At 44.2% G+C, this 14,988-nt stretch overlaps 1 pseudogene; it reads right to left on the bottom strand.

Moving 5' to 3' along the window:
- Window positions 1-10,247: 10,247 nt before the first annotated feature.
- Window positions 10,248-14,575, bottom strand: LOC142839406 (ribosome biogenesis protein WDR12-like; annotated as a pseudogene).
- Between the last annotated feature and the right edge of the window lie 413 nt (window positions 14,576-14,988).

Here is a 14,988-nt window from a genome sequence, read left to right on the forward strand (position 1 = left end):
ATGAAGCCTGCCTGAAGATCAGAGAGTAAAACAGCCACACTGGTCAGCTTTACAGACCAGGAAGTGGTGACATACACCTTTAATCCCATTATCCACTTAGTAATAGAAACCAGGCAGTAGTGGTGCATGCCTTTAAAGAAGAATATAAGATGGGAGGAGAGAGCTCTCACACAGACCCATTCTGAGGATTCCTGGAGGCAGGATCACCATTTCAGACTGAGGCAGAGGTAAATAAGAGCCAGTGGCTGGCTGTTTGCTTTTCTGACCTTCACGTTGAACCCCAATTTCTGTCTGTGGGTTTTTTATTAATCCTGCCACATTGTAGGAGGATCAAAAGACAATTCTAAGATACATAGTGAGTTTGAAGTCAGTCTGAAATACATGAAGAGGTGGAGGAGTCATTGTCTGACAACCACCTCTGGTCTCTGTGTGCACACCCCCACATATGCACAGGAACCACACACTCACTCATATACATGAATACACACATTTGAAAAAGTGATTTTTAAAGAACTCACATGCAAACCTCAGTGTGGTGGTGCATGCCTACAATCCCAGAATCTGGAAACTCAGTGTGGTAGGGCATACCTGCAATCCCAGAATCTGGAAACTCAGTATGGTGGTACATGCTTGTGATCTCAGAATCTGGAAAGTGGAAATGGAGGCAGGAGGCTCTGGAGTTAAGGTCATTCTCCACTACACAGGGAGTTCAAGGCCAGACTACATGACATATATGGAGATTCTGTTTATTTTTTGTAAGACACAACTTTTTTGGATAAAATTAAGGCAATAAAAAAACATTGGAAAGTTAAAATTATCAGCTTCTACAATAGAAGAGACACAGAGAGAGAGAGACACAGAGACAGAGAAAATAGAGGGCGAATTCAGAGAGGACAGCTGTTTGCTGGTGAGACTTATGACCTGAATGGACTTCCAGGAACATGATGGAAGTTGTCCTCAGCCTCCATGTCAGTGCTATGGCCCATACATGCATACATACTAAGTAAATAAATGAACATGACTGAAAACAAAAGAAGAAAGAAAAAAGTATAGACATTGATAAAGAGGAGAGCAGCGTGCACTTACTCTGAGACATACTGATGGACAAGTAGAGAAACATGGTGCTTGCCTTGAGGGGTGGGAAGGAAGGCTGACAAAGTACAAGATTATTATTTTATATTATACCACCTTTAGTACTAGCTGACTTCATAAGATACATAAATTTTTAAGTACTTGGTGAATCTGAGGGTTTGACATTTCTGAACTAAAGATTTTCATCCTTAGTTTAATGTCTGTGGAGCTCTGGGTCTCTAAGGTCCTCAAATACAGGCTGGAACATTTCAGGTTTCTGATGCACAGCGTGAGAAAAGGAGAAACGCATGCCTTTTAGCGTTAACTTTCTAGACTTAGCTTTCAAAGGTTCACTCACCCTTCGAAACTTTATCCTCTTATATTCTGGTTTTATTTAAAATATTTAAGGACATAGTATAAAGGTTTTACATAACTGTGACACCAAGTGACTCAGGAGAATAAGACATCAGAAAAATGCCACAACTCGATGCCATTGGATGTAGGAAGGAAAATCCTAATCGGTTATGGCAAGTTGAATGCATCCATGTTTATCTCTGTGCTATGCACAAAAGCCAACATATGTAGCCAGCCTAGATGTCTATCAGTGAAGCAGTGAGTAAGTCATACAGTCATGAAGCATGACAAGAAATTTGAAACTGAGAGCAAATATCACACTTCATGTGGAATATGGATGGCTTCCTGCTATCTTCTGGCCAGTTCATCAGGATGAAGGACAAGCCTGGGATGATCACCACTGTCCTTTAGCACTAGTGTGGAAGCTCTTGTTGGAAAAGCAAAAAAGTAAGGGTAGAATCAGGTCGGCTTACAGGAAAGAAAGATAGGAAACTGTCCATGAGTACAGATGAGGCAATCATCTACTGAGAAGATGCAAAGGAATCATTTGGGAAAATGAAGTTTAACTAGAAAGCCCAGGACACAGGGTGTGTGTGTGTGGGGGGGGTGCGATTAGAATGCCTTCTTAGCATGGGTGAGATACTAGTCTAATGTCCAGAACACATGCAAAATAAAGTTCCACAAAGTCACACCACAAGATAACTGTTCTCTCCCCAACTTGAATGAAAAAACACAATTCTGGAGCTTGGGATGTGGCTCAGTGGTAGAATACTTGCCCAACAAGCACACAGCCCAGAGTTTGACCCCAGCATGGAATAAACCAAGCATAGTGGCTCAGGATGATAATTCCAGCACCGGAGAGATGAAGGATGGGAAATTCAAGACCCATCCCCCACTATAGGTTGAATTTGGGGCCAACCCGGGCTACAGGAGGCTGAAAGAAATAAAGGGGAGGAAAGAAACAGAAAAGAGAGAAACAGATAAAGTGTTCCGGATGGAAAAGGCTCATGAAGTGCCAGGCAGCATTCAAAGAAGAACAAACTGACCACATTCTGGTGTGATTTCTAAACCCAAGGACTAGCAAGGAAATGTTAAAAGCTTCCAGAAGATGTAGTTGCCCAAATGGAAAGACAATCAGGCCGGGCTCAGATTTCTCATCGGCAGTGCAACAGTGACAGACATTTGAAAGAAAAGGCCACAGACCAAGCTTCCTCTCCGAGCCAAGTTATCATTGTATTTATATAAAAAGCAAAAAACAGACATTTTTCCAGATATACAACAGAACAGAGTAAACAGAAATGATATAGACACATACGCTCAAAGAAATTGGTTGAGAGGTACTTCAGCTGAATAAAAATTAAATTCAGAATAAAGATCTCAAAATGGCATAAGACAGAAAACATGTAGGAAACAGTGGTAAACCCTAAATGAAGCACAATGCGTAGTTAAATCTACATTGAGAATGCTAGTGTGGTTGCAGCCTGCCTTGGGAAGATTAAGAAGCCATTCTGGAAATGTAAACTCATTTTTTAAGATGGGAAAATAGACTGAATTTCAGATTTTTGAAACTCTTGTTTTATTTTATGGGTGTTGGTATTCTACAGGTATTCAAATGCAGTAACATGTGTGCTTGGTGCCTAGGGAAGCCAAAGGCTTTGGATCCCCTGGAGTTAGAGTTGTAGGTAATTGTGAGCTACCCAGCCTGAATGCTGAGAACTAATCTGGATCGTCTAAAGCAGTATGTGTCCATAACTGCTGAGCCATATCTCCAATCTCTCAACTTTTGGTGCTATAAGTGGGGTGGGACAAGCAATGTGTGTATAAGAAAGAAAAAAACGGAAAAAGCTGACAGGGCACATGACTTGGTAGAATGCTTGCCCAGAATGAACAAAGTCCTGGATTTGATCCATAGAGGCACATAATCCAGCTTGGTGGTGGACACCTGGGTCCCAGAAGTTGGGATGTAGAGGCAAGAGGCTCAGTAGTTCAAGGTCATCTTCTAATACATAGCTAGTTCAAGTCCAACCTGGGATACATGAGACTTTGTCTCAAAAATAAAATAAAAGGATAAGCTAAAAAGTAAAAGTGTTTAAAGAGGAGCAAACTGGGACATACCTGTAGACCTAGAAACTCTGAGACTGAAGCAGGCAGAGCATGGGTTCAAGGACAACATGAGACAGATAGTGAGCTTTTGTCAATAAAACAAACTCAGGTCAAACATCAGGCCTATTCCTCAGTACCTCAGAATGTGACCTTCTTGGACATAAGGTCTTTACAATGATAAGTTGAAGTGAGGTCATTGGGATGGATCCTAACCCAGTAATGACTCATACATTTATTCAATGTTGACATTTGGCTACAAAGGCAGACACTGAAAGGAGTGTGTGGTTGTATTTACAGAGAAACATCTGCAAACCCAAGACCAGTAGAGTCTGGTGAACACCAGACCCACCAGAGATGGAAGTATTCTTCTCCAGGGCCTGCAGAGGAACAGGTCTCCATCAACACCTTCAGATTCCAGACTCTAGTCTTGTTGTTTTAAAGCACCTACATGATGCCTACTTGGTTAGGTTAGATCTTGGGCACCAATGCACAAGTGAGCAGGAATGCCTAGGACATCATCTAATAATAGAGGTTTCAAGTACGCACACATTAAATATGTCTGAAAAGAGACATTTTATAAGGACAAAGGAGAATTCAAGGAAAACATAATGTTTTTTGGCTACAAAACAGTGACACAGTGAAGTATGTATGAAGCAAAAATGCTTGGAAGCAGAAGACTTTAATAAACTACTTTAGATAGGTAAGGTAGACCATTTCTCTTTCAGAAGCTGGCAGCTTGAATTGTCAAAAGGTAGATAAGGGATAAAAAGGCCTCAGGGAAGATGACCAACATTGATGGGATGCAGACAAGTTGCAAATAAAGTTTTGCAATTAAATCTTCAACTACTCCGAAATATAAAATAGAAATAAATTAAAAAGTCACTCAACAAGGGAAGAGTAACTCCCCTAACTCCCTTTTTTACAGGATCTTTTTGACCAGGTGTTGAGGGAGGGGTTAGCTAAGGACTGAATCTCCCTTGGATGTCTTATCATCTTTGAGGATGTACTCAGGATTGTAGATTTCTTCTTTCAGTCTTCACTGCTCTTAAAATGATGTCTTGCTATACAGTAAGAAGGACTTGGCCCTTGGGAAGGCCCTGGTTAGGAACATCTGTGCCCACCTGGTCAGGAGGTAGCTACCTGGCTGGTGGGTTTGTGCTCCCTTATCTTGACTTAGGAAGAACCTGGTGGTCCTGCTTAGGAGCTGGCAGATCTTCGTCCTTCTATTGCTATAACAAAATACTGTATATAGAGTGGTTTATAAACAGCAAAAATTTATTTCTCACTCTTCTGGAGGTTAGGAAGTCTACAGACTTGATGTCTCGTAAGGGGACAATTTATAGTTCACAAGTGCAATAGAAATGGGTTAATTAAGATATAAGAGCTAGCTAGAAATATGCTTAAGCTATTAGCCAAACAGTATTGCAAATAATATAGTTTCAGTGTGATTATTTCGGTTCTGGGCAGCCAGGAAATGAATGAGCAGTCTCTGCCTACAAATTGGTGCACCAACGTGGGCCAACTGCATCCACATAAAACCTGAGAGAGCTTGAAAAGAAATTCTAGACAGAAAAGAACAGAGTTTATTGCAGCTTCTTGGAAGCCACATCCCCCCCCCCCCCATAGGCTCTGTTTGCTGGTGGTGAGCAGGGGCACAGCAGCTCCTCTGAGAAAAGGCTTACTAATTTAGCATAAGAAATGCCAGTTTCCTGGTTCAGCCAGCATGAACTCTGGCTTTTTCAGGAGGCTGAGCACCTGGATGGGGTTTGTTGTCACGTTCAGCCCTGGTCCAGCAAGGAAAAATGCAACACCCAGAGCTCTTCTCACTGCAGTTTTATTCCAGGACTTTATTCACTTTCTCTCTCTCTTCCTTCCTCTCTCCTCGACCTCTCTCCTTTTTTCCCCTCTCTCTCTCCTCTCTTCTCTCTCCCCTCTCCCTCTCTCTCTCTTTGACCTCTCTCCTTTTTTCCTCTTTCTCTCCTCTCTCCCTCTTTGACCTCTCTCCTCGGGCAAACCTCTCCCAGCCTTAAGTAGGCATGAGCTGCCAACCCCGAACTGCCAGGTGGGCACTGCCCATAGGTTCACGCATATGCAGGCAGCTGATGATCATTGCTTGATCAGGCATAAGTCAGACTTTAGCCATAGGAGTTGATTATACATCTCCATCAGGTGTGATTCCATGCAGCTCGCTACAGTTTGTGAGCAATGTGTTACAAACTGCTTAATGGTGTGACATAGACCTGCTGCATACCTGGAACTAGGGTTGTGTGCGCAGCTTGCAGAGACAGTGAACATGCCTCTGCCATGTTGGACTGGGCAGAACCAAAAGGCAAAGCACCCTTAGCCCTAGCCACGCCACTTAGCATTTTAAGAAGTGGTCCTGGTCAGAAAAGGATTACAGATACACAATAAAGGCAGATTCAGATGAAAAAGACTTCTGAATGGCTCACAGTGTTGGATAAATGTATGTAGACTGGGTAGAGAGAATACAAAAATATAGAAAGTTATAAAAATAAGTAAATGGTTTTTAAAAAGGCAAGATCTTTAAGGAGACAGAATACAGACAGTCACAGATTAAAGGAGTAAAGAAAAATAAGTCATGTAAAGATGGACTATACACAGAGAGTCTGGATTATGTATAGTATTGCATTTTCTTTGAATTTTTTGACTGTGAATAAGCTAAGTACAAAGAGACATTTCATTCATTGTATAGGCTGCTAAGCTAAACCAACATATATACTTTAAAGATATCTTGACATGGGCTGGAGAGATGGCTCAGCCGTTAAAGGCTGGGCTCACAACCATAAATATAAAGATATCTTGACTTAAAAATTTGGATCTAAAGATTTGTTGCTTTGGAAAAGAGGTTCTTCTTTTGTTTCCACAGAGGATGAGAACCTGTAGATTCCTTCCAAACTAATATGGTTCAATGGAAGAAGACCCCCTAAAAGGTCTCTGTAAACCCCTAAAATTACTTTGCCCAACAAAAAATAGGAAGCAGTTTAGAGAGACCTATACCCAATTTCCCTAAATGATTGTTTATAAATATTTGTTGTCATTTGGAGGGGGATATGATATAGAAATGAATACTTTGCATTGGTATGGATATTTGCTTATTGATGCAAATTTAAGGTCAATCTTGTTATATGTATATTTCTGCTCTTGATTAAGGTTTTTGTGTTTGTGCAGCTCATTTAAAAATGTAATGTATAATTTAAGAAATATAGGTTAATAGACAATTATTTATAATAGTCAAACTTGTAGTCATGTTAGTTAGGTTTTCTATATTTACAGAGATATATTTTGGATGGATAGTTATTTTTCAAACCTTACAAAGACTAACAGAATATGACATTTAAAATATTTAAAAACTTAGGACTTTTTATGACAATGAGACACATTTGCTCCTGACAGTACCAATCTACTTCAAGAGGATGATAGGCATTGAAGAGGCTCATTAGGGAGTTGGTAGCCATTTAGACAAGAAATTGCTTTTACTTGGATGGTTTGATGGTATACTGTATGAACTGGGCATGCAGGACCCACAGAAAAATGTCTGCTGAACTTGCCTAAAGGTGAGTTTGGGGTTCCTGCTTCATGAAGGAGCCTGACAGACATTCTGCAGAATATACAAAAAAGTTACTGACAAACTACCAATGTAAGTGGAACTGTCTTTGAAATTTCCTGCATTATGGAAAAGTCTGCTTGATACTATTGGCCTATAGACTGAAGATGGATGCCCCAATGTTATAGAAGCACTCGTGGTGACTGTCCAGGCAGCAAGATGTCTCTGTTAATTCTAGAGTTTTGGAAGTTGCTTACAATGCACTTTCTGTTTACTTAGGTAATATTATATCCTTCTGGAGTCTTTGATGAAGTTGAAGAATAGATAGTTATAGTTTTCCTTAGTTATGATAAAAGATAAAGTAGATATAAATATTGTAACTGTAATTCTTGCTTGATACTTATTTTGTTATATGTAATTTTACTATGTTCAAGTTAAAACCTTCCTTTTTTTTCAAGACAGGGTTTCTCTGCAGCTTTGGAGCCTGTCCTGGAACTAGGTCTTGTAGACCAGACTGACCTCGAATTCACAGAGATCCGCCTGCCTCTGCCTTCTGAGTTCTGGGATTAAAGGCATGTGCCACTACCACCTGGCTAAAACCTTCCTTTTTATTTAGACAGAAAAGGGGAAATGATGTGGGATTCCCCTCTTTATGCTCTGAATACTGTTGTTCGATAAGGAAGCTGCTTTGAGCCTATAGCAGGGCAGAATAAAGTCAGGCTGAAAGAGCTATATACAAAGAGAGAGTAGGCCCAGTTAGAGAGATACATTGTAGCCACCTGAGGAGAAATATGTCTGCATGCCAGTACCAGTAAATCACAAGCCTCATGGTAAAATATAAAATAATAGAAATGGGTTAATTTAAGATGCAAGAGCTAGCTAGAAATATGCTTAAGCTATTGGCCAAACAGAATTGCAATTAATATAGTTTCTGTGTGATTATTCTGGGTCTGGGTGGCTAGGAAACAAATGAGCAGCCTCTGACCATACAAGTGGAATCTTTTTGGCAGTTATCCAGGTGGTAGGAGGGGTGAGAAGCTCCTTTGGGCCTGTATAAAACACTGATCCCTTTTAGGAGGGCTCCATCTTCAATGGCCTCTGATAAAGGTCCTCGCCCTCCTATTGTTACTTTGTGGTCAAGATCACAACATATGGGTAGGGAGGATGGGAACCACAAACAAACTATGAAAGGAACTCCTCTAGATCAAGCCAGTATCAGTCTTTAGCCTACTCTTCCTTCATCCAGCCTCTGTGGTATGAGCTCAACCCTCACTCTAGAGTTCAGCATCCCCACAGCATGTAGGAACCTTAGACTCCCTCCCTGATAGGCAAGGAGGAAGACACGGGCTCTTTCACTGCTTCCCTTACCCTGGAATACACTTAGTGTTACATGTTTCTTCTTCCCCATGGGATGGAGAGGAGACATCTCCAAGAGTTCTCAATAAAAAATTTCTTTTCTTTTTCCTTTTCTTAAATTTTATTTTATTTTATGCAGGGAGGGGAGAGGTTGCAAGGGCAAAGGGACAGGGAGATGAATGGGATTGATTTGCATGATGTAAAAGCCACAAAGAACAAATTAAAGGTTAAAAAAAAGCCCACCTTCTTATCCCTGCTTTAATTATCCAGATCTCCACATAAAAGAATGGATTACTAAAGGATAAAAGAATTGTTTAACACACAAGTAAGTATAAAAGAGAAAAGTGCATTCATTTCAAGCATAGACATTACCTGTCTTTCCAAAGATTTCTATAAGCAGAAAAAGCACAGCAATTTTGGTCACTTATGGAATATTTATAAAAATGGTCATGCGCTTGGCCCAAAAATAATGTTCATAAATTTCAAGACATAAAGATTTCATAAGGTGCATTCTGTGCCTGCAATTCAATTAGGCTAGAAATCAACACTGGAATGTGCAAACACAGCAAAAGTAGACAAAAGATTCCTTCAAAATTAAAACATGATTTTCAAAATATTCCCTGAATCAAAAAGGAAATAGAAGCACAATTTATTTAGGTGCTAACAAAAGGAGAGAGATTTATAGTAAAGCTTCTGGGAAGTGGAACCATGCATCTGTTTATTGTTTTATGAAAGAAAGAATGAAAACAAGGGAACCATCTTTCCTTTCCAGTGTTGTAGTTGTCTAGGTATTTTTGAGCATCTAGAATCATCCTGAGATGGCAGGTTGTTGGTTTGAAAGAACATGGCCCCCTAAGGGAGTGGCGCTATTAGAAGGTGTGGCCTTGTTGGGGTAGGTGTGGTCTTGTTGGAGGAACTGTGTCACTGTGGAGGTGGACTTTGAGGTCTCACATATGCTCAAGCCATGTCCGGTGAGAGACCACTTCCTCTTGCCTGCATAACACGATGTAGCCAGCACCATGTCTGCTTGCTGCCATGTCCCACCATGATGATAATGGACTGAACCTCTAAAAATGTAAGCCACCCCAATTAAATGTTTTCCTTTATAAGAGTTGCTGTGGTCATGATGTCTCTTCACAGTAATAGAAACGCTAAGACAGTAGGTAAAGGGAAAGTTGATATACACAATACAATGTGTCATAAAATCTATTCTTTTTTTACTGTATTTGTAATATATCCTTTTACAACATATAGAAGGCAAATTTTAATTTCAAACCAGTATTTTTATAAGTATACTTTAAAACTCAATTAAGTTTTGGGGATCTACAGGAGGTAGAGAATTTCAAGCTACACATTTATTGTATTTTATAAAAAGGAAAACAAAGGTAGTAAGATGTAGCTATTATGAAAGATGAACCATTATACACATATTAAAGGGCGGCTTCCTAGCTCTGCACTGACAGTGGTATTGGAGGATTAGCCACTGACTTCTTTCTTTCTGAAACACTGTCATGTACCTCTGGCTGCTTCTGAGTTCCCTATACAGTGGGGGGTGGATGACCTTGAACTTCTGATTCTCTTGCTGCTAACCTCCCAGGTCCTGGGAATGCATTACCATGTCAAATTTCTTTCCAAGTGCTAGAGATAGTGCTCGGGGCTTTGCACATTTTAGACATGCCCTCTCCCAACTGAGCAACATCCCCAGTTTTCTCCAATTTCATTCACATAGTTTATGACACAACAGTAAGACACAGAAAACAAAACAAACCCAACAAGATCTTTGATCAGTCACTCATGTTCAAGCCCCTACCTGGGAAGAAGAAGGTGAATATCTGTAGGAATACAGTTTGTTGTCCGTGCCTCCACTCAGAAGGAGCCCTGTGTCTGTCCAGTCCACACTTAGAACTTTATCTGCATGAGCAGCTAAATCATTGAGAGGAGCCTTACAACTTCTTATATCCCACAGCTCAATAATGTTCTCTAGAGAGCCCGAAACAGCTACTGTTCGTAGGTAGGAGACCACTTCACTGATGTTACCAAGCCTGTATGTTAGGTGAGGGATAGCAACACCAAAGAACCATCTTTAGTTCGGGGATCCCACAGTCTAATATGCCCATCTGTGCTTCCAAAGGCCAAATGTTTACAAAGGGAAGATTAGGAGATATAATTAAACATTTTATTTCCTGTCAAAGTTGACTTAAGGCCAACAGACTCAGCATCCCACACTCTAATTGTGTGATCCCAGGATACACTGCAGATTTCTTCAGCATCTCACCAAAGCACTGAGGAAATTGTTTCAGTGTGGCCAAGAGGGTCACCAAGGGAGTCCTTGTTAGTCCCAATTGCTCTGCTTTCTGCTTCTTTCTTGGCTAATTTGTGGATTCTTCCACTTCATCTGTAGGAACTGTAGACCAACTCTTTAGCATCTTATCTATCCCAGGAGCCACTGCAAACTTTAGTTCCTGAGCTATAGACCGCTGTAGTCCATATTCCCATGTGACCCTGAGCTGTAGACTGCTATAGAGTCCACACTCACGACCCTGAGCTGTAGACTGCTGTGTCCACACTCCCACGTGACTGAGCTATAGACTGTTGTCTCCATACTCACGACCCTGAGCTATAGACTGCTGTGTCCACACTCCCACATGACTCTGAGCTATAGACTGTTGTCTCCATACTCATGACCCTGAGCTATAGACGCTGTAGTCCACACTCCCACGTGACCCTGAGCTATAGACGCTGTGTCCATACTCACAACCCTGAGCTATAGACGCTGTGTCCACACTCCCACGTGACCCTGAGCTATAGACTGCTGTGTCCACACTCCCACGTGACCCTGAGCTGTAGACTGCTGTCTCCATACTCATGACCCTGAGCTATAGACTGCTGTGTCCACACTCCCACGTGACCCTGAGCTGTAGACTGCTGTCTCCATACTCATGACCCTGAGCTATAGACTGCTGTGTCCACACTCCCACGTGACCCTGAGCTATAGACTGCTGTGTCCACACTCCCACGTGACCCTGAGCTGTAGACTGCTGTGTCCACACTCCCACGTGACCCTGAGCTGTAGACGCTGTGTCCACACTCCCACGTGACCCTGAGCTATAGACTGCTGTGTCCACACTCCCACGTGACCCTGAGCTATAGACTGCTGTAGTCCACACTCCCACACGACCCTGAGCTATAGACGCTGTAGTCCACACTCCCACGTGACCCTGAGCTATAGACTGCTGTGTCCACACTCCCACGTGACCCTGAGCTATAGACGCTGTAGTCCACACTCCCACGTGACCCTGAGCTATAGACGCTGTAGTCCACACTCCCACACGACCACGAGCTATAGACGCTGTGTCCACACTCCCACGTGACCCTGAGCTATAGACTGCTGTGTCCACACTCCCACGTGACCCTGAGCTATAGACTGCTGTGTCCACACTCCCACGTGACCCTGAGCTATAGACGCTGTAGTCCACACTCCCACGTGACCCTGAGCTATAGACGCTGTAGTCCACACTCCCACACGACCACGAGCTATAGACGCTGTGTCCACACTCCCACGTGACCCTGAGCTATAGACGCTGTAGTCCACACTCCCACGTGACCCTGAGCTATAGACGCTGTAGTCCACACTCCCACGTGACCCTGAGCTATAGACGCTGTAGTCCACACTCCCACGTGACCCTGAGCTATAGACGCTGTGTCCACACTCCCACACGACCCTGAGCTATAGACGCTGTAGTCCACACTCCCACACGACCCTGAGCTATAGACGCTGTAGTCCACACTCCCACGTGACCCTGAGCTATAGACGCTGTAGTCCACACTCCCACGTGACCCTGAGCTATAGACGCTGTAGTCCACACTCCCACGTGACCCTGAGCTATAGACGCTGTAGTCCACACTCCCACGTGACCCTGAGCTGTAGACTGCTGTGTCCACACTCCCACGTGACTCTGAGCTATAGACGCTGTGCCCACACTCCCACGTGACCCTGAGCTATAGACGCTGTAGTCCACACTCCCACACGACCCTGAGCTATAGACGCTGTAGTCCACACTCCCACGTGACCCTGAGCTGTAGACTGCTGTGTCCACACTCCCACGTGACTCTGAGCTATAGACGCTGTGCCCACACTCCCACGTGACCCTGAGCTATAGACGCTGTAGTCCACATTCCCACGTGACTCTGAGCTATAGACGCTGTGCCCACACTCCCACGTGACCCTGAGCTGTAGACTGCTGTGTCCACACTCCCACGTGACTCTGAGCTATAGACGCTGTGCCCACACTCCCACGTGACCCTGAGCTATAGACGCTGTAGTCCACATTCCCACGTGACTCTGAGCTATAGACGCTGTGCCCACACTCCCACGTGACCCTGAGCTATAGACTGCTGTGTCCACACTCCCACGTGACCCTGAGCTATAGACGCTGTAGTCCACATTCCCACGTGACTCTGAGCTATAGACGCTGTGCCCACACTCCCACGTAACCCTGAGCTATAGACTGCTGTAGTCCACACTCCCACGTGACCCTGAGCTATAGACACTGTAGTCCACACTCCCACGTGACCCTGAGCTATAGACGCTGTAGTCCACACTCCCACGTGACCCTGAGCTATAGACGCTGTAGTCCACACTCCCACGTGACCCTGAGCTATAGACGCTGTAGTCCACATTCCCACACGACCACGAGCTATAGACGCTGTAGTCCACACTCCCACGTGACCCTGAGCTATAGACGCTGTAGTCCACACTCCCACGTGACCCTGAGCTATAGACGCTGTAGTCCACACTCCCACACGACCCTGAGCTATAGACGCTGTAGTCCACACTCCCACACGACCCTGAGCTATAGACGCTGTAGTCCACACTCCCACGTGACCCTGAGCTATAGACGCTGTAGTCCACACTCCCACGTGACCCTGAGCTATAGACGCTGTAGTCCACACTCCCACGTGACCCTGAGCTGTAGACTGCTGTGTCCACACTCCCACGTGACTCTGAGCTATAGACGCTGTGCCCACACTCCCACGTGACCCTGAGCTATAGACGCTGTAGTCCACATTCCCACGTGACTCTGAGCTATAGACGCTGTGCCCACACTCCCACGTGACCCTGAGCTATAGACTGCTGTGTCCACACTCCCACGTGACCCTGAGCTATAGACGCTGTAGTCCACATTCCCACGTGACTCTGAGCTATAGACGCTGTGCCCACACTCCCACGTGACCCTGAGCTATAGACTGCTGTAGTCCACACTCCCACGTGACCCTGAGCTATAGACGCTGTAGTCCACACTCCCACGTGACCCTGAGCTGTAGACTGCTGTGCCCACACTCCCACGTGACCCTGAGCTATAGACTGCTGTAGTCCACACTCCCACGTGACCCTGAGCTATAGACGCTGTAGTCCACACTCCCACGTGACCCTGAGCTATAGACGCTGTAGTCCACACTCCCACGTGACCCTGAGCTATAGACGCTGTAGTCCACACTCCCACGTGACCCTGAGCTGTAGACTGCTGTGCCCACACTCCCACGTGACCACGAGCTATAGACGCTGTAGTCCACACTCCCACACGGCCTCTGCAGCAGCTAGGGCTTTCCCTCTGTTCTTCTCCACATTCCATCCCTGTAAGAGGATCGTCTGGTCCACTGAGGCACATAGTAGTAAGTAGGACAAACTGTCTTTTTTCACCCCAGCCACATCTTTCACACCATCTGTATGTCCCACAATCGTCACTGTTGACTTCCCTTCCAAGGACCAGACTGAGAGGTTTTCTCATAAGAACCAGACAGGATCCACACTTGGTCCCTTCAGTTGAGCTCATCCAGTCATCATGCCTTGCTCTGGCTGGGGTGCGAGTATTTTTCCACATTTCTAGTTCCACAACCTCTCCCGATGAAATGTTTTCCAGTTCCATGTATTTGACCAAGGGCATTTGAAGAAACTGCTCTTGATAGGGAAATCGGACTCAACGTGTTTGTGGAGCTCATGTTTGGTCTTCAGCAGTGTATTGACGATGTTACTAAGGTCAGCAACTTCAGAGAAGTGGGGAGTGAGAAAGGAACGCCATCCACTGTATAGTTCTCGGTGTAGAAATGCGTCTGCAGTTGTGCCATGGCCAAGAGTACACACGAGACTTCGCCACAGAAATGTATGCGTTGACAGTCAAGTAGCTCTAAATTAAACAAGCACGTTGCAAGCACAGTGGAAGGTACAATCCTGGTGTCTTCCCCCAGTTTCCTCAGACCACACCACGAGGTTCCTTTTGCGCAGGCCTTAACACCTATTCTTAGACATCAACAGGACTGTAAGATGGTGAAGAAATACAAGATCAAATAGCTAAGTGAAATAAAGAACTCAAAACTTAGGAACATGCATTGGCCGTTAGCTTAATTGGATGTTACAGTTGTTGAAGGGAGGGGCAGAGTACAAAGCCTGAGTTCTCCCCACAGTGTGCAGGGAAGAGTTATCTCAGCTTCAGAGAGCCACATGCTCTTAACCAGCTGGCTCTTGGGAGACAACTCAGTAT

This window comes from Microtus pennsylvanicus, chromosome 21 (assembly GCF_037038515.1).
Source record: "Microtus pennsylvanicus isolate mMicPen1 chromosome 21, mMicPen1.hap1, whole genome shotgun sequence".
NCBI lineage: Eukaryota > Metazoa > Chordata > Mammalia > Rodentia > Cricetidae > Microtus > Microtus pennsylvanicus.